This window comes from Emys orbicularis, chromosome 4 (assembly GCF_028017835.1).
Source record: "Emys orbicularis isolate rEmyOrb1 chromosome 4, rEmyOrb1.hap1, whole genome shotgun sequence".
Lineage (NCBI taxonomy): Eukaryota > Metazoa > Chordata > Testudines > Emydidae > Emys > Emys orbicularis.
Window position 1 is genome coordinate 156932674 of NC_088686.1, and position 14473 is coordinate 156947146.

General features: G+C 58.8%; 1 pseudogene; it reads left to right on the forward strand.

Moving 5' to 3' along the window:
- The first annotated feature begins 3092 nt into the window (after positions 1-3092).
- Positions 3093-14473, forward strand: part of LOC135877976 (RING finger protein 112-like) — a 1138053-nt pseudogene continuing 1126672 nt past the window's right edge.

A 14473-nucleotide genomic window follows, 5' to 3' on the forward strand; every position in this document is an offset into this window, starting at 1 on the left:
GTCTCAAGTTCAAGAGTCACCTCACTTTGTTCTGGATTTAGAGCCCATTGGAAGCCATGAAGTGGGGGGAGGGATAGCTCAGTGGTTTGCGCATTGGCCTGCTAAACCCAGGAGTGTGAGTTCAATTCTTGAGGGGGCCATTTAGGGAACTGGGGTAAAACTCTGTCTGGGGATTGGTCCTGCTTTGAGCAGGGGGTTGGACTAGATGACCTCCTAAGGTCCCTTCCAACCCTGAGATTCTATGAAACCACAGGCAGATGACACAAAAAATTGCAAACAGCAGGGCAGCCCCACCCACATTCACACCCCCACCAGCTGGGCTGCTGACTACTAAGAGAAACAGGGAGTTTCACCTTTGTGTATCAGACAAAATTTTGCCTTAACAGAGAGAAGCGAAGATTTGGCCAGGTAAGGGTGTGTGTGGGGTGGGAGGGTGTTTGCCCCAAACTAGCCCATCCAGTGCTTGATTTGCGCCACAAATGAGCCCCAGCACTTCTGGGCTCGGCCGTTCAGAGCCCCGGCACCTCTGGGGTTACTGCCGGGCAGGGGAAGTTTCGACCTTGCCATCTGCGCAGCAGAGAGACAACCACAGATAGCAGATAATCTACCCCCAACTTTGTCCTGCTCTGGCTCACCGCATGATTGAAACACTGTCAAACTCCGACCAGTTCAACCAGCTAAAACCCGGGCAAATCCTTGAGCAGGTCCGGCTCCAGGAACCAGCCGAGCAAGCTGGTGCTTGGGGCGGCAGCTTGTACGAGGCGGCATTCCGCCCAATCCTAGGGTGGCACGGACGCTTTTTAAATTTTTTTTTTCCGCTCCGGCCGCCCTGTACGGGGCGGAGGCGCGGAGGACAGGAGTGCCCTGCAGCGTCCTTCCCTCCCAGCTGACCGGAGCAGTGCGGAGCCCTCCCGGCAGGCGGCGCGGCGGTCGGGGCCGCGTGGCAGTGCCCCGCTGAAGCCCTGGCCGCCCCCCTTCTCTCTCTCTCCCCCCCGCCCCACATCTGCAGCACAGGGAGTCCCCCTGCACCCTGGCTCCGGCCACGCCGCAGTTTTTTTTTTGTGCTTGGGATGGCAAAAAAGCCAGAAGTCCTTGAGCCTGTGGAATCCCCCAGAACGTGGCTTGTCTTGCGTTAGCCATGACCAGGGCATTTACAGGCACAAGATAACCCAGGGAAGGAGAGCCGGCCGCTCAGATATCCCTCCCCTCCCACCAAAAAATAGGGGTTCTATATATTTTTTGCCATTCTTTAGAGCCCCTTTTCCAGCTCCCCTCCCCCACTCCAGGTGCAAGAGCCAGAAACATGAGGGCTGGATACACGCTGCTTTGGTTTAACACAGCGCAGCAATCCCCTGCCTCCGGCAGCTGGGGATTGCAGGAAAGCCCCAACTGTCCTGTGAATCTGGCTGCTCCTCTGTAATGAAAACCTGATCGATTTTGTCCAAAGATGGAGGGAAACAAAATTTCTATTTGCTATTTTGGGGGGGAAATATCCACTTAGGATGAAAACACAAATTGGTTGGCCCTGGTGCTGGGTCAGGAGACCTCACTGCTGGTTCGATGGGGAAGGCAGACCCCCTTCAGGAGGTGTGGGTGGCTGGGAGGGATCCCAGTGTGGGAAATTGGGGAGAGTCTCCAGCAGAAAAGGAGACTACTTTGGTGCTCCAGGACCAGAGCACGGCACTGGGGGAGGGCAGTTACGACAGGGCATGTTCTTGCCCCTTTCTGTGCCTCAGTTTCCCCACCCAACCTCCAGGCTTTACCAGGGCAAAAGGGTGAATTTGCTCTCACCCCGGTGGGAGGAAAGCTCGGCCAATCAGCACCCAGCTCACTGCATGACAGACAGGAAGCTATTTTCTTGCTACGCCCTGAGTGTGGCCTTTCCTAAGGCCGAGCTCGGTGTCAACTGGACTCAAGATCCAGTAGCCCCTGTGTCTCGTTGGCAGTGAGTCGGACCAAGATCAGTCCTCTCAGAGGCTTGTGCCCCTGCCGGGCGCGACACAGCCGGTGATTAGCCCCTGGCACACGGCATCTGCCAGGCCGTAGGCAGCAGAGAAAAGCCCAGTGTCACCAACAGCCCCAGTGCTAGGCTAGTCTGGGCACAAGCCAGCAACACGCGCTGTGATATGGCCAAAGAGCGTCGGCCATGCCCCCGGGCTGGGGGATCTCTCCGGGGACACAGACAAAGTGCAGGAGGTCGTGGGGGATAACCAGCTGGACGTCAGCCCCCCATGTGGTGCTGTGGCCAAAGGAGCTAAGGATGCATAAACAGGGGTACTGCGAGCAGGAGCAGAGAGGTGATTTCCCCTCTGGATTTGGCCCTGGTGCGCCCGCTGCTGGGGTCCTCTGTCCAGTTCTGGTGCCCTCAGTTCAAGAAGGATGGGGATATATTGGAGAGGGGTCAGAGAAGAGTCACACAAATGATTAAAAGGTTAGAAAACATGACCTGGAGTGAGCGATTCCAGCAGCTCAAGCTGTTTAACTTAACAAAGAGACGCTCCAGGGGTGACTTGATCCCAGTCTTGAAGCACCTACACGGGGATCAAATATTTAATAATGGGCTCTTCAGGCTAGCAGAGAAAGCTGTAACATGATCCATTGGCTGGAAGTTGAAGCCGAACACATTCAGCCTGGTAAGAAGATGTCCGTATTTACCAGGGAGGGGAATTGACCATGGGAACAATGTACCAAGCAGTGCGGTGGACTCTCCGTCGAGGTGGGATGTGTTACTAGGAGATCTGCTCTTGTTCAAACAGGAATTAACTGGGGACAATTCTCTGGCCTGTGTTATCCAGGAGCTCAGCCTTGGTCCCTCCTGGTCTGGGAATCTACCAATCCCCACCATGGCTTCTTGGAATCCGTCTTCTCGCTCTGGTGCCACCCCGGGGACAGGGACACAAAATGGGCAGGTAAACTGAGTCACTCCGCTTGTTCACAGAATTCCCATGTTCTCTCTCTCCTCCCCCCCTTCCAGACTCCTGCAGTCAGGAAGGGGCGCACCAGGGCTAGAGATCAGCCGTTATCAGAGCCCTTCTGCTCCCGAGTGCCACTTCTCACCCACCGCGTCCCCACTCTCAATGAGCTCCAGAGGGATGGAGCGACTCCGGGAGGACGTCACCTGCTCCATCTGCCTGGATGTCTTGGAGGACCCTGTCTCCATCGAGTGCGGCCACAACTTCTGCCGGGGCTGCCTCGTGGCTCACTGGCACTGGGTCTCGGCCTGGGGGTCCCAGTGCCCCGAGTGCCGGGCTCCCTGCTCCAGGGACAGGATGACCCCAGACACGCGGCTGAGAGCCCTGGTGGAGAAAATCACAGAGCCCCTGCGGGAAGAGATGGAGCCGGTGAGACCAGACAGGCCAAATAAAGGGAAACGTGCCAGACTCCCACTGGCCCAGGGCAGGGGACTGGCTGGCTCAGGGGGTGGAAATTGGGCACGGGGCTCTCATCCAGAAGCAGGGACTGGCTGGCTCAGGGGTGGGGTCCGAGCTCTGACCCTGCTCTCTCCCTGTAGCAGGGTCCGGGGGCTCAGCCAGAGCCGGCACGCCCGGTGCAGCTGGTGCGTCCGGACGAGGAAGGGGGCCTGATCCTGGACGAGGAGGCCCTGAGCCGCTGCCTGGAGCAGGGTGGGGTGGGGACTGCCCCCGTCTGCCTGGTGTCCATCATCGGGCAGCAGCGCAGGGGCAAATCCTTCCTGATGAACTGCCTGCTGCGCCGGCTCCAGAGCCCGGTGAGTGGGGACAGGAGCCCCAGCTATGGCCCCATCGCCTGAACCAGAGACCCCACCCACCCCAGCCAGGGCCCTGCCCCTTGCAACACAAACCCCACCCACTCCACCAAGGGCCCCCTCCCCCACCACGACAGGCCACGCCCCCTACAGCAAAGGTCCCCTCTCCCCAGCCAGGGCCCTCCCCCTGTACCAGGCCCAGGGCAGAGCAACTGAAGCCCCACCCTGCAGCCATGGCCCCTCCCCTTGCACCACAGGCCCCACCCTACAGCCATGGCCCCTCCCCCTGCACCACAAGCCCCACCCTCCATCCATAGCCCCTTCCCCAGCACCACAGGCCCCACCCTGCAGCCAAGGCCCCCCCCCCCACTGCACCACAGGCCCCACCCTTCAGCCATGGCCCCTCCCCCAGCACCACAGGACCCACTGTCTAGCCATGGCCCCTCCCCCTCTACCACAGGCCCCACCCTCCATTCATAGCCCCTTCCCCTGCCAGAGGCCCTACCCTTCAGCCATGGCCCCTCCCCATGACCCCCAGGAGCCCACTTCCTCCCCCAGTGTCCCACCCCCCACAACCTCAGAACTGCAGACCCCAAACCCCGTTCCCTTCTGACCTTGCCCTGGTCACCCCCTACAGGAGGCTGCGGATGCATCATGGATGGGCCGAGAGGACGAGGCCCTGGGGGGGTTTGAGTGTTGCAATGGGACGGTGACCGTGACAAGAGGGGTGTGGATGTGGGACCAGCCCCTCTGGGTCCAGGCCCAGGGGACGAGGGTGAGTGGGGCAGGGAGGCAGGCAGGGGAATGAGGGATGGGGCAGTAGGGGTGGGGAATGAGGGTGGTGTGGGGGGAAGATTCTAAGGGGAGCAGGGGGGCTGGAGTAGTGGGGTAGGGGGGAGGTTAATGGGGGAGTCTGAGCGTAAAGTCCTGTGTGGGGGCAGGGGGACTGGAGGGGCTGGAGGAGGGGGGAGAGGACTGCAGAGCAAGGGGGTCCCAGCCCTGTAGTTCCCTACAGACACACTGTGGTTGGGGGTGGGAGGTGCTCACAGCTTGATCCTGCTCCCCCAGGGCCCGTCTCCAGCCAGCGTGCCCAGGCAGGCCCCAGGAAGCCGGGCAGCGGAGGTGCCAGGGCTGGGCAGGGGTGAGGGTGGTGTCACTGCAGGGCGCCCGTCGCTGTGGCTGGTGGATCTGTCCGTGTGTCTGTCCCTGCAGGTGGCCGTGTTCCTGGTGGACACCGAGGGCTCCCTGGACCTGCAGCGCCACATGGAGACCAGCATCAGGCTCTCCGTGTTCAGCATATTGCTCAGCTCCTACTGGGTGGGGGAGCCGTGTAGCTGGGAGAGGGGGGGCTCAGTAGGGGGTGCTGGGGAGCAGGGAGTGGGCGGGGGCTCAGGAGGGGGTGCTGGGGAGCAGGGAGTGGGCGGGGGGCTCAGTAGGGGCTGCTGGGGAGCAGGGAGTGGGCGGGGGCTCAGTAGGGGGTGCCGGGGAGCAGGGAGTGGGCGGGGGCTCAGTAGGGGGTGCCGGGGAGCAGGGAGTGGGCGGGGGCTCAGTAGGGGGTGTGGGGGAGCAGGGAGTGGGCGGGGCTCAGCAGGGGGTGCTGGGGAGCAGGGAGTGGGCAGGGGCTCAGTAGGGGGTGCTGGGGAGCAGGGAGTGGGCAGGGGCTCAGTAGGGGGTGCAGGGGAGCAGGGAGTGGGCATGGGCTCAGTAGGGGGTGCAGGGGAGCAGGGAGTGGGCGGGGGTCAGTAGGGGGTGCAGGGGAGCAGGGAGTGGGCGGGGGTCAGTAGGAGGTGCTGGGGAGCAGGGAGTGGGCGGGGGCTCAGTAGGGGGTGCAGGGGAGCAGGGAGTGGGCAGGGGCTCAGTAGGGGGTGCAGGGGAGCAGGGAGTGGGCGGGGGTCAGTAGGGGGTGCTGGGGGAGCAGGGAGTGGGCCGGGGCTCAGGAGGGCACATCGTTCTGCGTGTAGTGGGGGGGCTCGGCAGGGGGCTGCTCACCTTTTCTTCTGATTATGTTTCTAGATTTTTAACATTTCCAGCATGTTTACCCAGACGGAGGCAGATTATTTGGAGGTGGGTGGGGCAGGGGATACACACGGCTCTTGTGACACTGACCTGACCATGTCCCTACGGGGGAGGACCCAGGAGTCCTGGTGGTGTGAGGATTGGAGGGGAGCAGTCTAGGTGCTTTGGGGCTGTTATTGGCAGTTAGAAAGGTCCAGAGGCCCTGGGGACGGCCCGAGCAGCCGCCAATGGGGGCTGACCCGAGGGCCCCGCAGAGTAGCAGTGCCCCGGTGGCCCCCCCAGCTCAGATTTAGTCATTGGTATTTAGAGTAAAGGTCATGGAGAGGTCACGGGTTGGGAATTTTTGTTTATTTCCCGTGACCTGTCCGTGACATTTATTAAAAATACCCATAACTAAACCGAAGCCGTAGTTATTACAGCTGGGCGCCGGCTCCGCTGGGGGTCCGGCAGAGAAGAGATTTCTGTGTCCTGGTCGACTCTCCTAGTGATCTGAAATGCGCCTGCGGACTCAGATTGCCGGGAGGGACAGGGAGCCTCATGGCAGCGCGTGGTTGGTTTGGTGACCCAGAGCTGGGGCAGGTGGAGCAAGGGGTTGCCCACATAGAGCCCCCCCCCCCAAATCAGCATTTCTCACAACTGACCGATTCTAGCAGGGCTTTTTGATGGGGGGCAGCGCGTGCCCAGCCTGTCTGTTGCGTTCAGCCAAGACAGGACCAACAGAGTTAAGGGAAACACCCACCCAACCGTACCTCGGCCCTCTGGGACCGATGCCCCAGTACGCCCTTGGCACCCAACCCAGCACTCTGCCTTTGCCCTGTATGGGGCAGAAGCCACCTGCACCTGCCCTGCGCCCACACACTGAGCCTGGATGGGCAGGAGCCAGCCCTGGGCAACCCACATCGCTCTGCATTAGCGAAGGGTTTGTGATGGGAAACATGTTCCATTGGAATCTTTAAAACCAGCCATAACCCTAAACCTACGTCCCTTTCCCCAGCCCTACTTCTGTGTGCCCCATTCCTCCTCCCTCCATATCAGGGGCTCTGTGTGCCCCCATTCCCCCTTCCCACATGCCAGGGGTCCATGTGCCCCCCATTCTCCCTGCTCAGCACCTAGATGATCATGCTACCCTCCTTCCCAAAGTGGTTGGCTCATTGGCTTCTGATGCTAGTCAACAGATTTAAATGGAAATTGGGGTTTTCTGTTTTTCCAATTTCCCTCTGAATCATTGGGGTTCTTCCCACAGATGCCTAGCGCGTCCCCTGTAATTTGGGAATTGATCAGAGGTGGTCTCAAAAAGTTATCACGATACAGAGAGACAAAGAGAATTTCCATTGAGTTGTGTGTTAGGCCTTTTACTTCGCTTGGCCAATCTATAACATCTATAATTGGTTATTATATATTCATTAATAGCTGCCAGTTATTGGTTATTTGATAGTCACTATTGGCTGTCAGCTGTTCGTTATTTAGTACCAACCATTAGCTGTCAGTTGATTTGATAGTGACCATGGGGAAAATGGAAAATAAAAGTTTTGTTGACAAATAGAAAACTGAGAAAATCAGAATGTTTTCATGCAAATTTCCACTTTTAAAGAACAGCCTAACGTTGGCGTTTCTTGGGTTTCTCTCTGCATGTTTTTAGTTTTCACTCGTTTCTCAGGTTTCAGTCTTCGACTTTCAGTCTTCAGTTGTCAGTTCTTATTTATCGTGTTTTGGTCCATGGTTGTCAGTTTTGTGACTTTAGTTATCGCATTACATATTTCGTGTACTGGGTTTTGTTCTTTAATTGTCAGATTTTAATCTTCTCATCGGTTTGGGGATGTTCCTTATCAGTTTTCTCCTTTTGTTTATTCATCACAAAATTTCAAGGTTTGTTTACTGGGCTTCACTTATTAGTGTCTCTGTTCTGATTATTGGCTTTTAATCTTCTTCAAAAAACTGGGGTATTTAAACATTTTTTTCAATTCTGCTATTAATTTATTGCTTCTTTTCACTATTAGTTTTCTGCCTTAGATTAATCATTTTCTAACTTTGACCTTGATGACTGGTTTTCATACTTCAAATACTGGTTTTCTGTTTTGTCTATTTGTTGACTTCATTTACTACTTTACTGGCTTTGATTACTGGACTTCTGCATTCAGTTGTTGGTTTTCTGATACTGATTACTGGTTTTCTGTCTTTGACTTTTGGTTTTTTGACTTTGATATCTGGTTTTCTGACATCCATTCCTGGCTTTGACTCTTTGACGATTGGTTATCTTGGCTCCAAATACTTGTTTTTTAATGGTTTTTAGACGTTGATTTCAGATCTTATTATAATTGCTGGTTTTCTGACATTAATTATTAGTTTGCTAATTTTGCTAAGTGATTGCTTTCTTTCACTGCTTTTCTGGTTTCAGTAACAGGTTTTCTAATTTCAATGATTAATTTTCTACTTTTGATTATTTCTTTTTTTTACTTTGATTATTGGCTTGCTGTGTCTTCAATGACTGCTTTTCTAGAACCACCTATTGGTTTTTCTGAGTTCAATTATTGCTTTTATATCTGTGATTACTGGTGTTGAGTTATTGTGTTTGAAACTATGTTTCTCTCCTCATTTTATCAGTTTTCTCTCTTCAATGATCAGTTTTCACTTAATGTTGTTCAGGTTTTGGCTAGTTTCAGTGGCGTTATTTTCACTCGTTTATTTTGAGCCACCAATCTAGGTTGGTCACCTTTAGTCACCTGTTGGGGGATGTTTTGCTCAAAACAGAAAACGTTTCCTTTGTCTCTCTCTCTCTGCATCTCAGATCTTTGTTAATGTTGCGAATGAGGTTGGCGAGACCTGCAATCTGCTCCCATTTCAGGTGAGTCCTCATTTCCCACCTGCCGAGATGTAGTGGTACAATGCTGGTTCCCCTCCCATCACCCAATCTTTTTCTTACCAGTCACTGCCTCTATTGCCAGAGCACCTCAGAAGCCCCGTCCTAGACCCAGACCGCAGCGTGCTCGGTGCTGGACAAACCCAGAGCAAACAGCCAGTCCCTGCCCCCATTTTTCTCCCTCCATGCCCACGTCATGCCCTGGGTCTCAGTGTCGGTGGCTGGGTTCGGCGGCAGCCTACAGCTCTGGTCTCCTCTCTGTGCCCCCAGCCCCAGCGTGACCCTTCTCCTGCGCTCTCTGTTGCAGCGCCTGGACCTGTTGGTGCGAGATTGGCAGCTCACTGGATCCTACGGTGCAGACGGGGGGCAGGAGTTTCTCGGAGAAAAATCACGGGTAATGATCAGAGCTGGGCACAACGTGTGTTCACGGGAGCAGCAAACTCCGCAGTTGGGGCAAAGTTGAACGTTTCCATGGTGGGTCTGATTTCTCGCTAATGGCAGCAAATGTCACTTTGACTCCCGCAGCACCTGGAGGCCTCCGCTGAGCAGCCCCTGGTATTGGGAGCCCTGAGGGCGAGCGGCACCCGATGCTACCTACTGCCCCACCCTGGCATTCAGTTCACCAGGAGCAGTTCAGGGATGCCAGGCGGTAAGAGACCCTCATCTTCTCCCCTCTTACCCCCTGCACTGCTCCCCCAGCCCCCAGCCCCCATCCCCTCCTGCATTGCCCCACCACATCCCTGCCCCCATCCCCACCCTCTCTCCTCTGCTGCCCCTTTCTCCCCCTCCTGCCCTGCCCCCACCCCAAAATCCCAGTGACCGGCTCACCCCCTTGCCTTAGCATTGACTGTGCTGCCCACTGCACAGAGGTGCTCACTGGGTCACAGCATCTGTGCGGGAGGGGAGGGGACCTGAGGGGACACTGCTTTGCCCTGGGCTAGGGCTACCATCTGTCCGGATTTCCCCGGACATGTCCGGCTTTTCGGTCTATAAATAGCCGTCCGGGGGGGATTTTTAAAAATCTAAAAATGTCCGGGACTTCCCCCCGTCGGCTATTTATGGACAGAAAAGCGGCGGCCAAAGCCCCTTCCCGGCTCCCCCCATCCCCTGCAGCCTTACCATGCTGTCCGGCCCGCAGCTGTCTTCCCCCTCCTCCCCTCCCCTGAACGCTCCGCCCCCCTGCTCCTCCCCCTCCCCTGCTTCCCGCGAATCAGATCTTCCCGGGAAGTCTGAAAAAAAGCAGGGGCAGGCGGGAGGCAGCAGCAGGTAAGCTGGGGCTGGGGCGGGGGGGACGTGAGGAGGAGAGCTCTGGGGAGGCGCGGCCCTGGCCGAGCGGCTCCCTCCAGCCCAGGCCGAACGGCGCCCGGTGGCCCCAGCAGCTCCGGCTTGGGCCCCAAGGCGGCGGCCCCGGTTCCGGCCGAGCGCGCCAGCCCGGCCCTGGCTGAGCGGCGCCGGCCGAGCACCCCCGGTCCCATCAGCTCCGGCCCGGCCCGGCGCAGGCCCTAGGGCAGCAGCCTCGGTTCCGGCCGAGCACGCCGGCCCAGCCCCGGCCGAGCACCTCCGGCCCAGCCCCAAGCCCCACAACCCCAGCCGGAGCGCAGCCTGATTTCTGGGCTCTTTAAAGCCGGCCCTGGTCAGGGGACAGGGAGGGGGGGTTTCATGGGTCGGGAGTTCGGGCGGGGCTGTCAGGGGGGCAGGGGTGTGGAGAGGGGTTGGGACAGTCAGGGACAGGGAGCAGGGGGGGTTAGACAGGTCAGGGGTTCTGCGGGGGCTGTCAGGGGGGCAGGGATGTGGAGAGGGGTCGAGGCAGGCAGGGACCAGAGGGGGTTGGATGGGTTGGGAGTTCTGGGGGTCCTGTCAGGGGGTGGGGGTGTGAATATGGGGTGGGGGTGTGGATATGGGTCGGGGCAGTCAGGGGACAGGTAGAGTCCTAGGGGGGCAGTTAGGGTAGGGGGTTCTCAGGAGGGGGCAGTCAGGGGACAAGGAGTGGGCGGGGATTGGGGGTTCTGAGGGGGGCAGTCTGGGGGTTGGAAGTGGGAGGGAGTGGATGAGGCGGGGCAAGGCAGGGGTGGGGCTGGAGCGGGGCTCCTCCCCCCCCCCCCGTGTCCTCTTTTTTGCTTGTGGAAATATGGTAACCCTACCCTGGGCTCCTGGGGGGAAGCTGCTGGTTCCCCCCTTTGAGGCCTTCAAGGCTCCCCCTGCATCACCCAGTGGAGACTGCTGACTCCCCCCCGCCCACTGCAGCTTCTCTAGCGCCCCCCCCACACACTGCTCCCTCATTTTCCCCCAGGCAGTATGGGGGAAGAGTCCTAAGCAACTGTTGCCCAGAGATGGAATCTCATTTCCTGTGGCACAAACCTGCCCCCTACATCCCCCATTTAACTTGTGTCCTGTCCTGGGCACCTGGATGCCTCCCGGATGCCTGGGTCCTTTCCCCCCTGCAGACATGGACGAGGATTTCCGGCAGTGCCTGTGTGACTATGTCACCAGCGTGGTGCGCTCAGCAGGGACACACGTCCGGACGGACCGAGCCGGGCAGGTGCTGACGGGGGCTCAGTTGGCTGCCAGGATCAAGGTGGGAGAGTGGGGTCTGCTAAAGGGGGGGGCCTGGATGGGAGACAGCAAAAGGGGCCGCAAGGAGGTGAGCGGAGACTCAGCAATGGGTGCCGTGCTGCAGGGTGTGGGCTCAGCAGGGGGTGCCATGCAGGAGGGAGTGGTCAGGGGGACCAGTGGGGGCGCTGTGCTGGAGGAGTGGGGAGGGGGACACAGTAGAAGGCGCTGTGCTGGAGGAGCGGGGTGGGAGACACAGTAGGGGGTGCTGTGCTGGAGGGAGCGGGGTGGGGGGCTCACCAAGGAGTGGGCTGAGCTGTCCCTGATCCCAGCTCCCCTGGGCGTTATTCCCCACAGGACGTCTCCCGATACTTGAAGACCAAACGCTACGACTTTTCCTCCCCTGTGAAGGTACCAGGTCACCCCTCCCCCCACCCCTCTCTTTCCAGCCTGGATATGGGGGGTGGGAGCTGGTTCTATTAACCTCGACCCCAGGTCCTCCTACCATTGGCCAATTGCACTAGGCGAGGAGCAGGGCCGGCTCTTGGGTTTTTGCTGCCCCAAGCAAAAAAAATAACAACAAAAAAAGCCGGCGTGCTGCCGCCGAAGGTGCCACCCCCCAAAGGGCTGGAGTGCCACCCCTTGAGAAGTGCCGCCCCAAGCACATGCTTGAGATGCTGGTGCCTGGAGCCGGCCCTGGCCAGGAGGGGGCACCACAACAACTCCCCCAAATGTCCTTATCGGGGCTCCCAGGGAGCACAGCCGGAGAACCAGCCCCCTCCACTAGGGTAGCGACAATCTGGCAATGGTTGTGGGGTCACTGGGGGGGCTGCCCCGTGGCTCAGGGGCAATGTGGGGGGTTGGAGGGCCAGTGGGGAGGTGACAGCAGTGAGCAGGGCCCAGGAGGAATGGGGAGGAGGTGGTGAGTGTGGGGAAGGGGGGCTCCCAGGTCATAGATGGTCCCGTCCCAACCCTCGCCCTGTCCCCTCTCCCCCCACAGATGGCCGAGACGTTTGCAGAGATGAGACAGGAGTTAAACAGGAGAGCAATAGACGCCTCCAGGAGGGAATATGAACAATTTGTGCAGGAGCAGGTGAGCGCAGAGGGGCTGCAGTTCGGGATTAAGGAACACCACCAGAGCTGGGGGGACCAGGGCTGGGCTAGCAGGGGGCTGAAGGTCGGGGTTAAGGAACACCGCCAGAGGAGAGGGGGAGCCCAGGACTGGGCTAGCAGGGGGCTGCAGGTCGGGAGTGAGGGGCACCGGCAGAGCTGGCGGGGGCAGGGCAGGGCTGGGCTAGCAGGGGCTGCAGGTCGGGAGTGAGGGGCACCGGCAGAGCTGGGGGGGGCAGGGCTGGGCTAGCAGGGGGCTGCAGGTCGGGAGTGAGGGGCACCGGCAGAGCTGGCGGGGGCAGGGCAGGGCTGGGCTAGCAGGGGCTGCAGGTCGGGAGTGAGGGGCACCGGCAGAGCTGGGGGGGAGCCCAGGGCTGGGCTAGCAGGGGCTGCGGGTCGGGAGTGAGGGGCACCGGCAGAGCTGGGGGGGAGCCCAGGGCTGGGCTAGCAGGGGCTGTGGGTCGGGAGTGAGGGGCACCGGCAGAGCTGGGGGGGGCAGGGCTGGGCTAGCAGGGGCTGCAGGTCGGGAGTGAGGGGCACCGGCAGAACTAGGAGGCAGCAGGGCTGGGCTAGAAGGGAGCTGTGGGTCGGGGTTGAGGGGGCTGCAGGTGTGTGGAGCGGCGGTGCCCCCTGTGGCTGGGTAACACTAGTGCCTGTCCCTCATGGCTGATCTCTTATCCCCTTCTGGTAGGACCGTGACCACCAGAGCACAAGCAGCTGCCTGAGTGTGAAGCCTGCGGAGATGAAGCAACTCCTAGAGGGGAAACACCAGGAGCTGCTGGAGCGCTGCCAGGGGGAGCTGCGGGGCCAGGACCCCCAGAAACAGGCGGCCCTGGAGGAGCTGAAGCAGAAGCTGGACAGGCAGATGGACCAGTTCCTGTCAGACTACAGGCAGCGCTTTAATGTGAAGAAGGCCGTGTGGTTGGGTCTGGCCGTGGCGGGGGGAGGGGACGTCCTGGCGGTGGGGAGCGCGGGTATCAGGGCGGGCATCGGTGCAGGTGTAGCTGTGGCTGTGATGGCGATGGAGGAAGCAGTGGCCATTGGGGTGGGGGCGGGGGGCTTTGGCCTGATCGGGGGGCTGTGGGCAGGTGGGTGGGGCTGGGTTTGGACGGAAGGGGGCCCAGAATACGACAGGCACCAACACCCCTGGGCAGGGGACGAGGGGGAGAGCGGGGCAAGATGTTCAGATCAGGAGCCCCTGCTGCTGGGGGACACATAGTGGGAAGGAATCATCACACCCCCCCCACACACACACAAGACTCTGTCCCAGCCCTCAGCACTGAGAACCTCTGTATGTACAGGGATAGATAGATAGATAGATAGATAGATAGATAGATAGATAGATAGATAGATAGATGGGGTGAGGATAGATAGAGGGGGTGGGTGGGGATAGATAGATAGATAGATAGATAGATAGATAGATAGATAGATAGATAGATAGATAGATAGATAGATAGATAGATAGATAGATGAAAACAACTTACAACAGGGAGCTAGATTTCGAGAGGACACACAGATTGACTGATTTACAGCTGGGTCACCGAGATCAGAATCCAGCCCTGACCCCATCGACGTCAGTCGATAAATAACCCAACCCTGGCTCCTGTGCTCCGAGCCACCCCCTGCATCCCTCAGTCACAAGTTTCTTTGGTTTTCATTCTCAACAAGTGGGAGAGGTTCTCATATTTTGCGAGTTTTTTAAATATTTTCTCCTCCCCTGGTACAGTGTGTGTGTAGAGGGGACAATTTTGGGGTGTTTTCCCCTCATTTCCCCACTGATTTGAAAACAATACAAAGGGGTTAGGGAGGTTAGAAACCCCCAAATCCCAAACCAACAGTTTTCAGTTCATTCTCACCCCAGGTCCACCCGCCATTGGCCGATTGCACTAGGCCAGGAGGGGGCACCACAACAGCCCCCCCAAATGTCCTGATCAGGGCTCCCCACCCCCCAGCCCTCCAGAGATAAGGGGACCTTCAGGGACCCAGCCGGAGAACCAACCCCATCCACTGGGGTAGCAGCAATGTGGCCATGACCATGGGGTTGAGGGGCTGCCCCCTGGCTCTGGGGGAATGTGGGAGGTCGGGGGGGCAGTAGGGAGGTGACAGCAGCGAGCACGGTCCTGGAAGAACAGGGAGACGGTGGTGAGTGTGGGGGAGGGGGCTCTGAGTTCATCTATAGTCCCGTACTAACCCCTGCGCTGTCCCCTCTTTCCCCA